Here is a 17,225-nt window from a genome sequence, read left to right as displayed (position 1 = left end):
TCTGTTTGCTGGTTTTTCAGGCTCACTAGTTCAGTTGCGCTGTGGTGGGGGGGCGGATGCTGCAAACAAATAGCACTGTCGTGTGCACACAGTGTCTCAGCCCCGCTGGACCTGTCCCTTCTCGCCGCACACAAACGCTCCAGCTCTACGATGCTCAGCCGGGAACCGTCTGAGGCCGGCCCTAGGCTGCGTGCACTTCCCCAGTCTAAGCCGCTCAGGTTTGGCGCTCAGGTAGCCCTCAGAGGCACAGATTTGGTTGGGACTGCGTTTTGTGCCCTTCCCAGGTCCGAGTAGCTCAGGGGTTTGGCGAGCGCGATCGCTGCTACTTGTCGCCTTTTCTGCCTCTGCTGCTCAGTTTTCTGGGTGGATCACTGGCGCCCCTTGTGAGGCAGATGGTGACTGTCCAGCACCCCCAGAAGTCTTAGCAAAGAAGCCTGCTTGCATTTAGGTAAGTAAAGTCTCTCCGGGTCTGCAATTGCCCCTTTCCAGTCCTTACGGCTCTGGCTGCCTGTCCCCGGTGGGGGATCGTCTGCAGCCAGCTTTTTCCGTTCTGTCCTTTGTTCTGTGCTCGGTCCTGGTGGTGTCTTATGTTTGAGCTTTTCATGCGGCAGCTATCCCACAGTCTGGTTTGCTAGCCCAAGTTAGATCGTTCTGGTTGCTCGTGGGGCGTTCCTGCCCGATTCTTACAAAGCACTGCAGCCCGTGCTTCCCGCGCTTCCCTGCCCTGCCCCCACTTGCTTGTGGTGGATGCAGGTGTCTGTGCTGCTTTTCTGCTGGGGGAGTTATTGTTGGGCTTGTAATCTGTTGGTTTTAACTATTTATTTATTTTTCCCTTCCTGTTATGTTGCCCTCTGTGTTTCCAAGGCTCACCACAGACTCGGCAGGGAGAGTGTTTCCTGGTGTTTGGAAACCTCTCTTCTTAAAATTCCCTTCCCAGGATGGGCTTCCCTTCCCGGGACGGAGCTCCCTCCCCACCTCCTTTGTCTCCTTTTTCGTCTTTTATATTTTTTCCTACCTGTTTTTGAAGGCAATGGTCTGCTGTTCTGGTTGCCTGATGTCCTCTGCCAGCCTACAGAAGTTGTTTTGTGGACTTTGCTCAGCGTTGAAATGTTCTTTTGAGGAATTTGTGAGGGAGAAAGTGGTCTTCCCGTCCTATTCCTCCGCCATCTTTGATTCTCCCTTGGTCACTTGATTTGAAGCATTGAGTGATTAGAAAAACCCTGATGCTGTGAAAGACTGAAGGCAAGAGGAGAAGGGGATGACAAAGAATGAGATGGTTGGATGGCATCACTGACTCAACGGACATGAATTTGAGCAGCCTCTTGCAGATGGTGAAGGACAGGGAAATCTGGCACGCTGCTGTCCATAGGGCCACAAAGAGTTAGGCATGATTGAGTGACTTAGTAACAGCACATTTTCATTGAGGGAGAACACAACAGTGTTTTAGAATCTTGAAAATTTACAGTGCATTTTCAATGTCAACAGGAAAAAGAAGAAAAAAATAATTGTTTTAAAACTTTGGATAGCTTTCTGTGTTATTAAAACAAAACAAAACAAAACAAAAACAACAACAACAACAACAACAAAAAAAAAAACAAAGAACAAAAAACACTCTTAAACAACCGTATCTCTAAAGTCACATGTTAAGCAGTGCAGCACGTCTCAAAAATATTTTGATGTGCTCATACACAACATTATATTAGAACTTTTTATTCATTTCATTTTACATTGTTTAAGTATTCTGCCAGGTTTGATGTTATACTATTGAGCTATTCCCCAATGAACAGGGAAAAAAAATGAATCCCTAGAGAAATTTTGTTTGGAATTCTAGTGCTCAGGATGGTAGGTCCCAGGAGGAAAATTGCTCTGGAACTGGTCAGAAAGGATCAACAATCTTTAATTCTATCAGAAGTTTAATCTTGTAATGAACCCTGAAAAAATCCATTTTTGTTAATAGAAAGAGAATCAGCATGAAATGTAGAGAGCAAAACATTTTCCTGGCAGCTAACAGCCACACTGAGTCATCACAGACTCAGCATATAAATTTGATTTAATTATATTGAAGAAAAGGAGGGCAAAAATGGGTTGAACCAGCACAGTCAGCCAAATGCAAGACTCATGACTCAAATTGTGTTACCAGTGGAGTGTAATATGCTTTAGGTTAGAGCTGTAGTTTCCATCTGTGTGCCATCCTTAAGTGTTCTGACACAAAGCAATATCAGGTTTATTTAAAAGTATCTATCCTCACTGGAGATCTTGCTTCATTTTTGATATGGCTTCTTTGGAACAGTACTTCAGTTGTACTTGCAGGCAAAACCAATAGAAGAACTCAATAAGTCACATGCTCTTTCTTTTGGGTTGTTCTGTAATGGTCCTAGAAATCCATTTTTCTCTATCAACATAGAATATTCTCCACCTCTAAGTACAAGACTGTTTATCCAAATGCAGATAAGATCATCATTTGCTTTCCTTAGGGTCCATGTTGTTTTCCAAATTGTTGCTAAAGAAATCTGTTACCTGGAGAGTGAATCAATTATTCTTTGCACAGAAAGGCACATGGCATGGAGAAGTAACTCTGGATGGAAGTCAGGAGACCTGGAATTTTTTGTCAGTTTTGCTACCATGGAAAATAATCTGCTTTTTTGTTACTGTTGTTTGTTTGATTGGTTTTTTTGTTTGTTTTTAGTTTTTCTGGGTGAACACTTTCTGTACTTAAATATTTCTCATTTGTAAAATAACAAGGTTGTTGAGAGAGTTCTTCACAGCTCTACTAGTCTTTGATCTCAGCTTGCTTTATTATCAGGACTTCCCAGATGGCCTCAGTGGTAAAGAATCCCCATGCAAATGCAGGAGACTTAAGAGATGAGGGTCTGATCCTTGGGTATAGAAGATCCCCTGGAGGAGGGCATGACAACCCACTCCAGTATTCTTGCCTCCTGAGGAATCCCATGGACAGAGGACCCTGGAGGGTTACAGTCCATGGGGTCTCAAAGAGTCAGACACGACTGAAGCGACTTAGCATGCATGCAATAAGCAAAATCAGCATAAATCCATTAGTAACATCATTTCTCATGTCATTCATTAAGAATCCACAAATTACCTGAAACGATCAGTATGATAAAAAACCAAAGCCTCCTTTTTAAGTTTTGATTTTTGTTGTTTTTATTTTTATTCATTTTTGATAGTTACAAATACACACACAAAAAGTATACAGAAATATATATACATATATACAACCAGATTCAAAATATTACATCCAACACCTTTAACAATATATTTCAAAAATAATTTAGCTTGTAAAAATAAAAACAAGATCCCCTAATATATATATATATGAATGAGAAAAATGCCCTAAGGGAGAGAACATAGAAAATTGACCCGGTGTGGCCAAAAGAAATCCCACATGGAGCCAGGCAGTGATGACAAACCTGGGCTTCAGACTGTTCTTAGAAAAATCACAAGTAAAATTTGCAAGGACTTCTGATGCTACTGCTAAGGGCAGTGGGTGTGAAAGTTCCTAAGGAGAAATGAAAGCCAGCCATCAAAAACTTGAGGTCGGGTTGCAAAAACTTTTGTTCAGGCTACACTTACCATCCAGCTGCTTTACATGTCTCCCAACTGTGGTTTCTGAGGTGTTTTTTTTTTTTTTTTTTTTTTTAATCTCTCAATTTATTCAAGTGGTGAAAAATAGGGAAACACGATGCACTTTCAATTACAGTCGGTGACTTTGTATCCCTGGTTTTCAAACCTTGGGCACAATAAAACTGTTCTTTTGCTTCCAGATATCCATGAATCCTCCTCTCCCCCCGGGATTTATTTCTAATTTAGGATGACAATTTAGAGTTTTTACCTTTTCTTAATACCTAAAGGAACCAGTATTGAAGAAAACACGAACACCCGCTAATATGATTTCACCTTTTCATAGTTTACCAATACTGATCTTTTCCCCCTAATTGATTAATGTCCCCTGAGGGGTGTGTGTGTGTGTGTGTGTGTGTGTGTGTGTGTGTGTGTGTGTGTGTGTGTGTGTGTGTGTGTGTGTGTGTGTGTTTAGTTACTAAGTCGTTTCTGGGACTTAGTTCTGTATTTCCGGGAACTTGCTCAAATTCATGTCCATTGAGTTTGTGATGCTACCTAACCATCTCATCCTTTGCTGACCCCTTCTCCGTTGGCTTCAGTCTTTCCCAGCATTAGGGTCTTTTCCAATGAGTTAAGTCTTTTAATCTGAGGATATAAAATATATTTTCTTTAACTGTGTGATTAACATTCAATGGTCATTCAAAACATGTTAAAAGTTTTAGTTTCTTCTCATATCTAGAATTATTTTTAGTGTGGTCCTAGTTGATAAATGGTATTTTTTTAAATTATTTTGAGGGCGGGTAAGGAGGTTTGCTTGTACAAAACTTGTTTTTGTTTTTACAGTTTCGTTCTTGGATCCAAGTTGCAGTTAACACACCCTTGCTTCATTTTAAAGGGCCTTCTTGTAGAAGGCCATTGATTAGGAAGTTACTTATCTGTGAAAAATCCTAATTGCTCTATTTTTGACAAAGTGAGCAAACTAACATTGCATTTTAATGCTGAATAAGAGGCAAACCTAACAGAGGTGGAAATAAGAGAAAAAATAAATTTCCAGTTAAATAGTTAAATGCATCTTCTTGTTAAAAGGGTTAGAGAAAAAAAGTATTCCCACCAACTACACAGAAATTTAAAAAGTATAGAGTTTATGATGTTTTCCCATTAAGGTAAGAAAACAAATAATTTATGACTGCTCCAGGGTTATTATTTTCCTTTCAGTGGAATCTTAGTGCCCCCTACTGATATTCAAAAATGTTTTATATTAAGTATATTTTCTCATATTCTTTTTATATAAATGTTTTTCTGTTATGATAATTCTGGGAATCCTCCAATAGCATGATCTCAGCTTTGTCAAGTTGCTGAATAGCAGTGGGTTCAGATAATACTTCTAGACAGATTCCTGCAATCCATCTGAAACTGCCAGTTAGACACAAAACACTATTTTCAGAATCAATTGATCTGCATATGTTTTCTTAAGTTGTTTCTGAGCCATTAGGTCAATCAGTGATGTATTTTGTTTTTACTCTCATTTTGAAAGTTAAAAAAATATCTTTAAAAGTTATTATAAGCTTTTGGTAAATGACAGGTAGACCTATCACAATATAGGCTTTCAATGGAAAAGGACCAGCCATTAATGCATCCTTCACCACCCATGTTCCCAGAGGCAATATAGCCCATATCTTCTAGTGGCACCTTGGAAATCTACCTTTATATTTCTAAGTAAAATGCTCATTATTCCATTTCCCTCTCTCTTTCTCACCCATTTTTTATCAAATTATCCATTTTCTATTGAGTTACTATAACGGAAGAGAAGAGTTAATCTCTCTACCACACACAAAAACACATAAACACACACAAATCACATCCCTCATCATACTTTCCACACCATAATCTTTTATTATATGATAGTTGCAAATATTCTTTTGTGCATCTTTGCTTGTCATACATATTGAAATAACCCTTGCTTCTTTTCTTCTATATAGCCATCATTAACTACTGGTGTGATATGTGTTATTTACATACATTTATACATGGTTATTTTTCCATATGGAGGACAGGCATACATTTTTCAAAATGAAAATAAAAACTGGATAAAGATATTTAATGAATTTGTAGAAAGAAAAAAGCATCTATTTTTGCTGAGTCCTGAACTGGATTCCAGAAATCTTCACAGTAGTCAGAACTCTGCCACTTACCAGCTGTGGAAGCTCAGGTATGTCATTTTACCTCTCAAGTTCTCTGATTCTTTATCTGTAGAAGGAGACACTGGCATTCACTTTCTGAAATCTGAAACAATTCTAATGTAAAAATATGATATGATATAAGATTATAGTGTATTTGATTACATTCATTTAGATGCTCTAGCAGATTTTAAAATGTTAGTAGAGAAACCCAAGACCAATATTGCTTCTTAGGGTCTAATCCTACAATAATGAAGATAGTCTTGTCTGTGAATTAGATTTTCTATGCAGTGGATGCCTTATTTTACATTCTAAAAGCCTGAAACAGTGCTATCAAATTTCAGGCTGCATCCCATTATTCAACTGGGTTTAATGTCAAAATGCTGGTTCTAATTCTGTAGGTCTGAGGACAAGCCTGAATTGCTGCTTTTCTGACAAGCTTCACAAATCTCACTAGAGCAGCAAGGGCTACAGTTTAATTTTAGCTGAGCACATATACAAAGCAAATATGCGATATTTATTACCTGCGGTGAGCAGGTCATCAAATTCTCTGATGTACAAACTGAGTTCACCATAAGGATTTTGAGTCAAGATAAAGTGTTTAAGATACAGTCAATGGTATTTGTGCACAATTCAGTTGATCATGTGTAAATATTGTTTTCCAATAAAATGCAGCCTATTCTATTTTGGCTCTTAATAGAACTCTAAGACATAAACAAGGTGGAAAATATGATTACTAACTCAGATTTTGTATTTATACATCATATGATAGCCACTTATTAGCAAATGATCAGTTTATTGAGAACTTTACTTTTTCCTAAATGATAGATTTGCCTCAAATAAAAGCTGTCTAAATTACTCTCAGAGTATTTTTACCTAAATCTATTATTTATTCTTAAGAGAAATGCAATATTCAATTATTTTTCAAATCCTACCACAGTAACTACATAAATTAGAGAAACATCTTTCATGTTAACAGTCAATCACAAAATCTGACTATAAAGCTTGCTGTATCCAGGAAGAATAACTAAGAAACACATTCTGCTATAAATGACCTCATTCTACTGCTGTAACCTCAAAAACAAAAGCAAACAAAAAAACAGAAAGTGAATGCTGGTAATTTTCAGAACATGGTTAAGACTGCTGTAACATAGTTTGTCCCAGCAACACTCCAACAGAAAGTACAGCATATACGGCATTGAATCAGTAGCACTTCTTTCTGTAGTTTATCAGGAAAGACCATGAAATGCAGTACTTTTTTTTTTTTTTTTTCAAGACACCCAGTTCTAGGACCACGTCCATAAATCATTGTCTTTGACCCCTTCAACCTCATTTTGCTACCCCAGAGGGGGGAAAGTCCTACATTATATCCTCAAGAAATCAAGAAAATCAGAGTCAATTTCTTTTTGAACTCTCCTTCTAAGGTATCAAGGAGAAGTAATCATCTCCTTACAAATCCTCCCACAGCCGTCTTTGTAATGCTCACTAGAGACCTGAATACACTCCTACTTGACACCCTGAATGCCTCTCCTCATATAGAATTTAATGGACAGCCTGACCTTCAAGAATGTGGTCCTGATTAAATCGATCAAATATGAGTCCTTTCTAGGAAAAAGTGGTAAAAGACAGCCCTCGTTATTCCTTAAAGTTTCTTCTCTTGAAGAGAGCAGTTCATTCCTTTATTTGTTAATTCACTTAACAAAAACATACTGAAACCCCACCATATGTCAGACACTGGACCAGCCTTGAAGATACAGGGATGAGCAAGACTGCCAGGGTTTCTGACCCACGCTGAACTTCCAGTGTCACAGTTCAGCAATGGCCAAGTTCAGTCTAAAGTTCCTGGATGCTTGACCTTCAACTTCTTTGTTCCCCAAAACCATAAAGTGTTTCTGATATACTGAATCTCAGTGTTCATGGGAACAAGCCAGAATGAACTGTGGATCATTATAAAGTAATACTGCCACCCCCAAGAAGAAGAAAACTCTGGTTCAGCTTATCAGGGGTTAGTGTTAGGTTTCTGTCTTTCAAAATATCTGCAGAGGCGATTCTCTGTGTGGAAAATGTTTATGTTATCCTGTGATCTTTCTCCATGTATTGGTTTCTTTCTTTCTTTTTTTTTTTTTTTTTTAACTCATTCATGTATTTAAGAATTGATTAAGGAGATTAAAACAAGAATATAGTTTATAAAATTGTTGTGGTTGAGTTGCTAACTCCTGTATAACTTTTTGAGACCCCATAAACCACAGCACACCAGGCTTCCCTATCCTTCACTTTCTTCCAGAACTTGCACAAATTCATGTCCATTGAGTCAGTGGTGCTATCATCCTTTGCCATGCTCTTCATCTTTGGCCATCAATCCTTCCCAACACCAGGGTCTTCTAAAATGAGTCAGCTCTTGCATCAGGTGACCAAATTGTTTTAACTTTGGCTTCAGCATCAGTCCTTCCAATGAATATTCAGGGTTGATTTCCTTTAGGATTGACTGGCTTGATCTTGTATTTATAAAATAGCTTAATTGAAATTGTAGAGAGCCCCAAATCAAAATATTGATATGTATTTTAGGTGTGCAATTTATTGCCAGGAATACTTTAGCCAATTTTTTCACTAAAAAGGTCCAGTTGACTCTGTTGTACTCTTCGTTTTTTTAATAGCCACTTTTCAAATGGAATGTCATTATGAAAATAGTTTGAATTTATACTTCAGATGTAACTATGTTTGACCGTAGGAGGAATACTGCATGCATGCATGCGTGCTAAGTTTCTTCAGTCATGTCCAACTCTCTGTGACCTTATGGACTAGAGCTGGCCAAACTCCTCTGTCCATGAGATTCTCCAGGCAAGAATATTGAAGTGGATTGCTGTGCTCTCTTTCAGGAGATCTTCCGGATGATCCAGGGATTAAAACATGTCTCTTACCTCTCTTGCACTGGGAGGTCGGTTCTTCAACATTGTGCCACCTGGAAAGCCTGGAATAATAAATATCTGAAGCTAAAAGCCTAGACATATTTTCAATCTGAAGGTTTTCTGGGTATAATACATGTAGTTTTCTTGGGACCCAGAAAAGGAGAACTGAAAAGTGTAAAGCTGGCATGATTTCTGGATGGTTTCACAGAAGAATGAGACTTGCAGCCAATATGAGGATCTTTTTTGCAAACAGCCCTGATTCTAGATATCCTGGCATTGCATGTGTTCCTTTAAAAGCTTTCAAGGGATTTGATCTCTAGGTTTGTGTGAAATAAGTCTCTGAATATTGAGACAAATAGAATTTGATTGCAGATTATTACTAGTTACTACATACATGTTGATTTTAATAAACAAAAGTGAAGAAAGTGTTGCTAAATATTATGTAAAACACACCTCAAGAAAATGTTTATCTAAAACTATAAGTAGCTTAAATTATCAGGTTAAATAAAATACAATCACACAATCATCTTCCAATTTTCTTCCAGTTTTCCTAATCAGAATTAGGTCAATCTTTTGCTTAATGTTAAACATTATCCACATAATACAGACTATGTTATTATTAGTGAAGATTTTTGTTAAAGTTGAATTTTTGAAGCAAACACATCAGCATAGTACATTCTTTACCATAAAACACTATGGGATAGATGTTTAATTTTTCTTACTGCCAAAATTATTTCTTTAAGAAGCAGTATCTAGTTTTGTTACTTAACCTAAATGTATTGACAAACTAAATCTTTTCTCCAAAAACATTTTAAGCATTTTGAGAAATATTGTCCATCACTATAAAATCATCAAATGCCTAACAAATAGGTAGCAGTTAATAATAGAGACTCCCAAGTGATTCACACTAGTTTGGCTCAAGTTTCACCTCTAATTCTTTCTCAAACAGGACCTTGGGCAGGATTTTCTTAATCTCCTATGATTCCTCTCCTTCTCCTATGAAAAAAATGGAAATAAATTTCAGAGTTTCCCAAAGGTTAACATCCATAAATCATAAGCATTATTATCTTGTTATCTTAAACAGAAGCAGAGTTGGCAAAATTAATTTTCATTAGAAATAAACACATGTGTAGATAAGCCAAATTTGTGATAATTCTCGGAGAAGGCAATGGCACCCCACTCCAGTACTCTTGCCTGGAAAATTCCATGGATGGAGGAGCCTGGTAGGCTGCAGTCCACGGGTTTGCGAAGAGTCGGAAACAACTCAGCGACTTCACTTTCACTTTTCACTTTCACGCATTGGAGAAGGAAATGGCAACCCATTCCAGTCTTCTTGCCTGGAGAATCCCAGGGATGGGGGAGCCTGGTGGGCTGCTGTCTATGGGGTCGCACAGTGTCGGACACGACTGAAGCGACTTAGCAGCAACAGCAGCAGCGGCAAGGAAACTTTAGACCGAGTTAGACTTGGGAGCTTTCTCTGTTCAGCCAGTAAGGTAACTCAACTGAGTGCACCAACAATAGCACTTGGACTTGAAATGTGTGTGCTTTGGGAAAGTTTAATTTGACTTTTTTTTAAATTACAGCTTTTCTCAATACTCCCAAATGACTTTTATTTCCTTTCTCAGGTTGATAGAGCTTATTGATTTGATGCTTGAAGCTTTCTCTCCAGAATTCTTAATGTTTCCTTCTAGTTATTAGGTACTTTAAAATGACTTTCAGACTTTAGAGTTTTCTAGGAGGGAAACTAATTTTATATATAGCCAATAAGAGGCTTTTAAAAGGCTGAATGAGATGAAAGTATATGCTTCCTAATGGAACTGAAATTTTGAAGAAAATTTGAAAGTTTGAAGGTAATTTTTAAAGTTCTCATTTCTGGCTGCCACTTATAAAGACATGCTCTTATATAAAATTTCATACATAAATGCCTAAGTATTACAATCAGGACTTGCCTAGCAATAAAGACTAAATATTTTTAATTGAGTGCTCACATAGCTAAACAAGTTCCTCAAACAAACAAATTAAAAAAATCCTGACACTCTTTTATTATACATCTCAAGCAAGGAAAATACTTTCAAAATTTGAACATCTCAGTATGAATTTTATTAAGTATCAGAAAAGTATAGTTTAGGAAGAATCTTAATAAATAAATTTAAGAGTGTCAAATAGTGAGCCATGATTGATATAACTACAAAGTAAGATCTTATGTCATTCAAAAATTGAGATTGACACAAAAGAACTAGAAGACAGAAAACAGAATATGGTTAGACAATCTCATGAAGATTGAGTATAACTTGGGACTTTGCATCATAGAGTTCACAGAATGAAAAGTGTATATTGATTTTTTTTTTTTTCTCCTCTCTGCTCATGTCAGGAGATATTACATCAAATATTTCTAAAAGTAGAACATTCCATTAGTTTTATTATCTGGGAATCAAACATAGTGATTTACTAAGGTTGTTGTAAAAATTCATTGGAGCTATTTCTCTTTAACAAAGAAAACAAAACAAAACAAAAAAAAACATGGCACTTCTTAATATATTAATTAGATTAGTATGCTAATTGTAATTAACATGATATAAAGTTGAAAGAATTCTTCTCAAGAAGAATTCTTCTGCTCAATGATAAAGAATTTCCCTGCCAAAGCAGGAAACATGGGTTTGATTCCTGGGTTTGGAAGATCCCCTGGAGAAGGAAATGGCAATCCACTCTAGTATTCTTGTCTGGGAAATAACATGGGCAGAGGAGCCTGTAGGGCTATAGTCCATGGTGTCACAGAGAGTTAGACATGACTTAGTGACTAAACAACAACAACAAAAGTTGTAAAGCAATGTCCAATTCATTGAAAAATTAATTATTCTTCAGTTAAGTTCAGTTCAGTCACTCAGTTGTGTCTGACTCATTGCGACCCCATGAATTGGAGCACGCCAGGCCTCCCTGTCCATCACCAACTCCCAGAGTTCACCCAAACTCACATCCATCAAGTCGGTGATGCCATCCAGCCATCTCATCCTCTGTCATCCCCTTCTCCTCCTGCCCCCAATCCCTCCCAGCATCAGAGTCTTTTCCAGTGAGTCAACTCTTCACATGAGGTGGCCAAAGTACTGGAGTTTCAGCTTTAGCATCATTCCTTCCAAAGAACATCCAGCACTGATCTCCTTTAGAATGGACTGGTTGGATCTCCTTGCAGTCCAAGGGACTCTCAAAGATTCTTCTCCAACACCACAGTTCAAAAGCATCAATTCTTTGGCGCTCAGCTTTCTTCCCAGTCCAACTCTCACATCCATACATGACCACAGGAAAAACCATAGCCTTGACTACATGGACCTTTGTTGGCAAAGTAATGTCTCTGCTTTTCAATATGCTATCTAGGTTGGCCATAACTTTTCTTCCAAGGAGTAAGTGTCTTTTAATTTCATGGCTGCAGTCACCATCTGCAGTGATTTTGGAGCCCCCCAAAATAAAGTCTAACACTGTTTCTACTGTTTCTCCATCTATTTCCCATGAAGTGATGGGACCGGATGCCATGATCTTTGTTTTCTGAATGTTGAACTTTAAGCCAACTTTTTTACTCTCCTCTTTCGCTTTCTTCAAGAGGCTTTTGAGTTCCTCTTCACTTTCTGCCATAAGGGTGGTGTCATCTGCATATCTGAGGTTATTGATATTTCTCCTGGCAATCTTGATTCCAGCTTGCACTTCTTCCATACTATGTTATTGAAATGTTCTGGTTGTTGGATAGTTTATTTATTCATAACTGTAATAGAATGTTAATAGAGTAAGACTTAAGGGGATTTTAAGATCTTATAACTTAACTGACACTAATTCAAGGTATTGCTTTGCAAACCTCATACCTTTATTATTATTTTATTCAACAGGTTGGAAAAGTGGAGCTTTCAGGAAGAATCATTTCACTTTCATTTCATTTTATTCTCAAAGAAATAAATAAGGAATTAAGCCAGATCATTTCTTCCAAAGGAATGCAAAACTTACACATGTAGACATGCTTGCTTAGTTAATTCTACTGCTCCTGATATACACCAATATCTTCCTATTGCCACCCCACGGGATGGTAGCCATTCTGTGAGAATTCTTGTCTCCCGTTGTTCTTCCAACAGTATCCTTGTATGATACTGAGTCATGAAAAGATATTTGAGAGTTTCTCAATCATCCTTCATCTCTACCAACCTTGGAACCATGTCCAGGGTATTGGTTGTAGATATATTTTTAATGATACTCAAAATAAAATACCTCAATTAAGAATCAAGTCTTTGAGTCATGCTAATTTCTTTGATTTCAGGACAAATATATAACTATTATAGTTACATATTTCTCTTGTGAAAAATGAGAATAATTGGTTAAGATATTGTAATATAAACAATAATTGAGACAAGGAAAAGAAGAAATAAGAACAAAAGAAAGAAAGAAAGAAAAAACCTACTGGATATATAGCTCGGGAAAAAAAAAAAAAAAAGGCTAGGTTTTTATTGTAGGTTTCCAAGCTGAGGCTACCTATGCAATAGTAGGTGTAGTCAAAATAGCAAGCCTAAAAAGAGTATCACTTCATAGTCACCCCTCTGGTTTACCTCTGCTCAAAAAGTAACACAATAGGATTAGAATCAAGGAATTATCATATTCATTTTGCTGCCAAGTGACAATAAGACACTGCATCTACCAAGTGGTCATGGCTTAAAACATCTTTCTGGCAAATTAAAATGTGAAGAACCTAGAAAAGTGAAATCACCTGATGACAATAAGAAACTTGAAAGTTAAAGTATTAGTTGCTCGGTCGGTCCTATCTGATTCTTTGAGATCCTAGGGACTGTAGCCCTCCAGGGTGCTCTGCCCACAGGATGTTCCAAGCAAGAACAGTGGAGTGGGCTGCCATTTCGTTCTCCAGGGGATCTCCCAATTAGGATTGAACCCAAGTTTCCTGTGTATCCTGCTTTGGAATGAGGATTCTTTACAGTCTGAGCCACTGGGAAGCCACCAGTGGGGAGCGTTATATTAGAAAACCATTTTGTAATCCTGATACTGTGTGGTATTTGTTAAATAACCTTCTTCTTAAAAACAAAAACAAAAACAAAAACACAGAAAAGAAAGTTCAGTGGAGAGGGGCAGAAGGCACTTACATGTTCTAAAATTAAGGAAGCCTAATTTATCCATATGATTTTTGTCAAGGCAGTCTGAATGCAGATTGGAAAAGAATTTCCAGACACAGAGCATTTCAGAAAGAAGTGAGTTTACTAGGAGCAAAAAGCAGAGATAATGTGGGCACTGTGAGTGCAGTGTGGCAATACTTCCTGACAGACCAGGGAGATTTGATGCTTTCTGTGTGTTAGTTTAGTTTAGTTCAGTCACTCAGTCGTGTCCTATTCTTTGTGACCCCATGAACTGCAGTATTCCAGGCCTCCCTGTCCATCACCAACACCTGGAGCCTACCCAAACTTATGTCCATTGAGTTGGTGATGCCCTCCAACTATCTCATCCTCTTACATCCCCTTCTCCTCCTGCCCTCAATCTTTCTCAGCATCAGGGTCTTTTCAAATGAATCAGCTCTTTGCATCAGGTGACCAAAGTATTGGAGTTTCAGCTTCAACATCAGTCCTTCCAATGAACACCCAGGACTGATCTCCTTTAGGATGGACTGATGTATTAGTAGTGAATCTTTATTATGGGTTTTACTGGTGGCTCAGATGATAAATAACCCACCTGCAATGCAGAACCCTGTGTTTGATCCCTGGGTTGGAAAGATTCTTTGGAGGAGGGCATGGCAACCCACTCTAGCATTCTTGCCTAGAGAATCCTTATAGACAGAGGAGCCTAGCAGGCTACAGTTCATGGGGTCACAAAGAGTCAGACATGACTGAATGACTAAGCACACACACGCACAATTCCTGCTGGAAGGTTAGATTTAGATGATTGGCTAGGGCACATAGAGTGAGCATAGGATGGGTATTTTTGCCTACTGTGGGGTTAGGAAACTGTGTGTTAAGAATCAGGGGGCTTTTGGCATCACACCTGTGGTCTTTGGATAGGACTCCACAGCTTTGACAATGGGATAAATAGATACAATATACAAATGCAAATATTGTTTCACTAGAACAGCAGAGCTATATCTGACATCTTCCAACACTTGGGATAAGCTTTAAAAATCTTAAAAACTCATAAGCAAAAATAATGGGTGTGGAATATTGTACAAAATTTGAGGGAGAACCAATAAAGAGATATATTTCTTCAATTTTTAAAAGTATTGCCATATACCAGACTGCATCCAATATTAAGAAAGAATATTACTCTAGTTTGGTTGAATTTTCTGCTTTTAACCATTTTTATTGTACTACGTCTGTATTATTCACTTACTATTTTTTTTTCATCCTGGATTATTTGTTTTCATTTTAAGTTTAATACTTCAGGTTGAAAACTGAATGAGGAGAGCCACTCCCACCCCCCACCTCATATTGTGTGTGTGTTGGTGAGAGGAGAAGTTGAGGGTAGTGTTAAAAGAGAAAAAGATTAAAAAATGGAGATTTAAGGACATCTGAACCTGAAAGAAGAGAGCCCTGAATGGGTGAGATCTCCATTTAGCTATCTTTTCCCTGAGGAAACTCAGTAATTTGCACAGCATGGGACAGCTAGGGCTAAAGCTAAAGAAGATGGTTTTATTGGCTCTAGACTTTTTCAGGATAGATTTCAGATCTTCAAAATCAGCTGCAAGTTGAGGAGGGAAAACACATAAATGAAAAAGTCACAGAGTGGAGATACTTGTCTGTATATAAATGCTCTTGAGAATATTCATTATAGCCTGAAGTATGGATGTATATAGGGCTTCCCTTGTGGCTCAGCTGGTAAAGAATTTTCCTGTAATGTGGGGGACCTGGGTTTGATCTCTGGCTTGAGAAGATTCCCCAGAGAAGGAAACAGCTACCCACTCCAGTATTTTGGCCTGGAGAATTCCAGTCCATGGAGTCACGATGAGTCAGATATGACTGAGTGACTTTCACTTTTACAGATGCACATAGGGGGCATTAAAGAGCCCAGTGGAAAGTCAGAACTAGAGGGCCTAAAGTGGTGAACAAAGATGATACTGATCAACATAGAGAAACAGTTTGCAGATAAATTATACCAACTTAAACAGACTTGGTAAAGAGCTAAGGCTTTCCATTCAAACTTAAGAATTGCTATATTTTAGGACCAACCACTATGTGTGACAGAAAAGTTATTGATCCTATGGCTCAGGGCAAATAGAATTGTTCTGCCATGAAATTGTAAAACCAAGCCTACAAAATACTATTATGAACAGTTAGTAATGTATTTGCCAGATGAAACGAATAAACACTCTTCAGAAGAATGTAGTTAAGTCCAAACCAACGGAAACATATTGTGCACAATGGCTAACATATAATAATAAGTTTAAAAAAAAAAAATAACTAGAAATGGCAAGAAAGAAAATGCAACACATTTTTAGGACCAAAACCTGTCAATAGAAAAAGACACTTAGATAACCAGATGCTGATATTAGAAAACATCTATTTTTAATCATGTTCAAGAACTTCAAGGCAAAAAGAAAAAAGAATCATAATGATTAACTACATGGTATACCAGAGAATCCCATGGATGGAGGAGCCTGGTGGGCTGCCGTCTATGGGGGTGCACAGAGTCGGACATGACTGAAGTGACTTAGCAGCAGCAGCAGCAGCATACCAGCACAGGGCTTCCCTGGTGGCTCAGACAGTAAAGAATCTGCCTACAATGCAGGACACCTGGGTCCAATTCCAGGGTCAGGAAGATCCCCTGGATAAGGGAATAGCAATGCACTCAAGTATTCTAGACTGGATAATTCCATGGACTGAAGAGCCTGGTGGGCTTCAGTCCATGGGGTCAGAAAGCGTCAGACACGACTGAGCAACTAAAACATGTGTGCATACCAGCACTAAAGAGGAAATATAAATAAATCAATATTATAGATTTAAAAATACAATATCTGCGATAAAAACATTAGCAGAGTGGGTAGCCAATGAACCAGAGGATAGCTCAAAGATGTTATCTAATTTGAAGACGAGAGAGAAATAATTCTGAAAAAGAGAAGAGGTATTATGTTACCTATATGCAACACTGAATTTTCTACTATAAGGGTAAACAGAGTATTTTGAGGAGAGGAAACAAAGACTGAACAAAGTGAAAGAATGTTTAGATAAATAAATGCTAATACATGTCCACATTTGATGAAAAATAACAAACAACTCCGTATAAGTAAATCTCAAGCAACATGTATATTATAAAGTAAAACAAAAAATCCTTGATCACATAATATTCAGACTGTTGAAAGTCAAGAAATGAGATAAAAATTTTAAGCCAACTAGAGAACAAGATGTCAGAGGAGTAGGTGGACATGGAGTACATCTCTCTCCACAGATACATCAGGAAGACACCTTCAGACCCAGAAGTGCATGCAGAACACCAGCTGAGAGCAGACAGGAATACCTGACCAGCAGAGAATATATAGAATCATACAAAACTCAGTAGGATGAAGGGACTACGGGGAAAAACAGGAGTGTTAGTAGGACTG

The sequence above is a fragment of the Capricornis sumatraensis genome, chromosome 1 (assembly GCF_032405125.1).
Source record: "Capricornis sumatraensis isolate serow.1 chromosome 1, serow.2, whole genome shotgun sequence".
Lineage (NCBI taxonomy): Eukaryota > Metazoa > Chordata > Mammalia > Artiodactyla > Bovidae > Capricornis > Capricornis sumatraensis.
Note: the sequence above shows the minus strand (reverse complement) of the source record.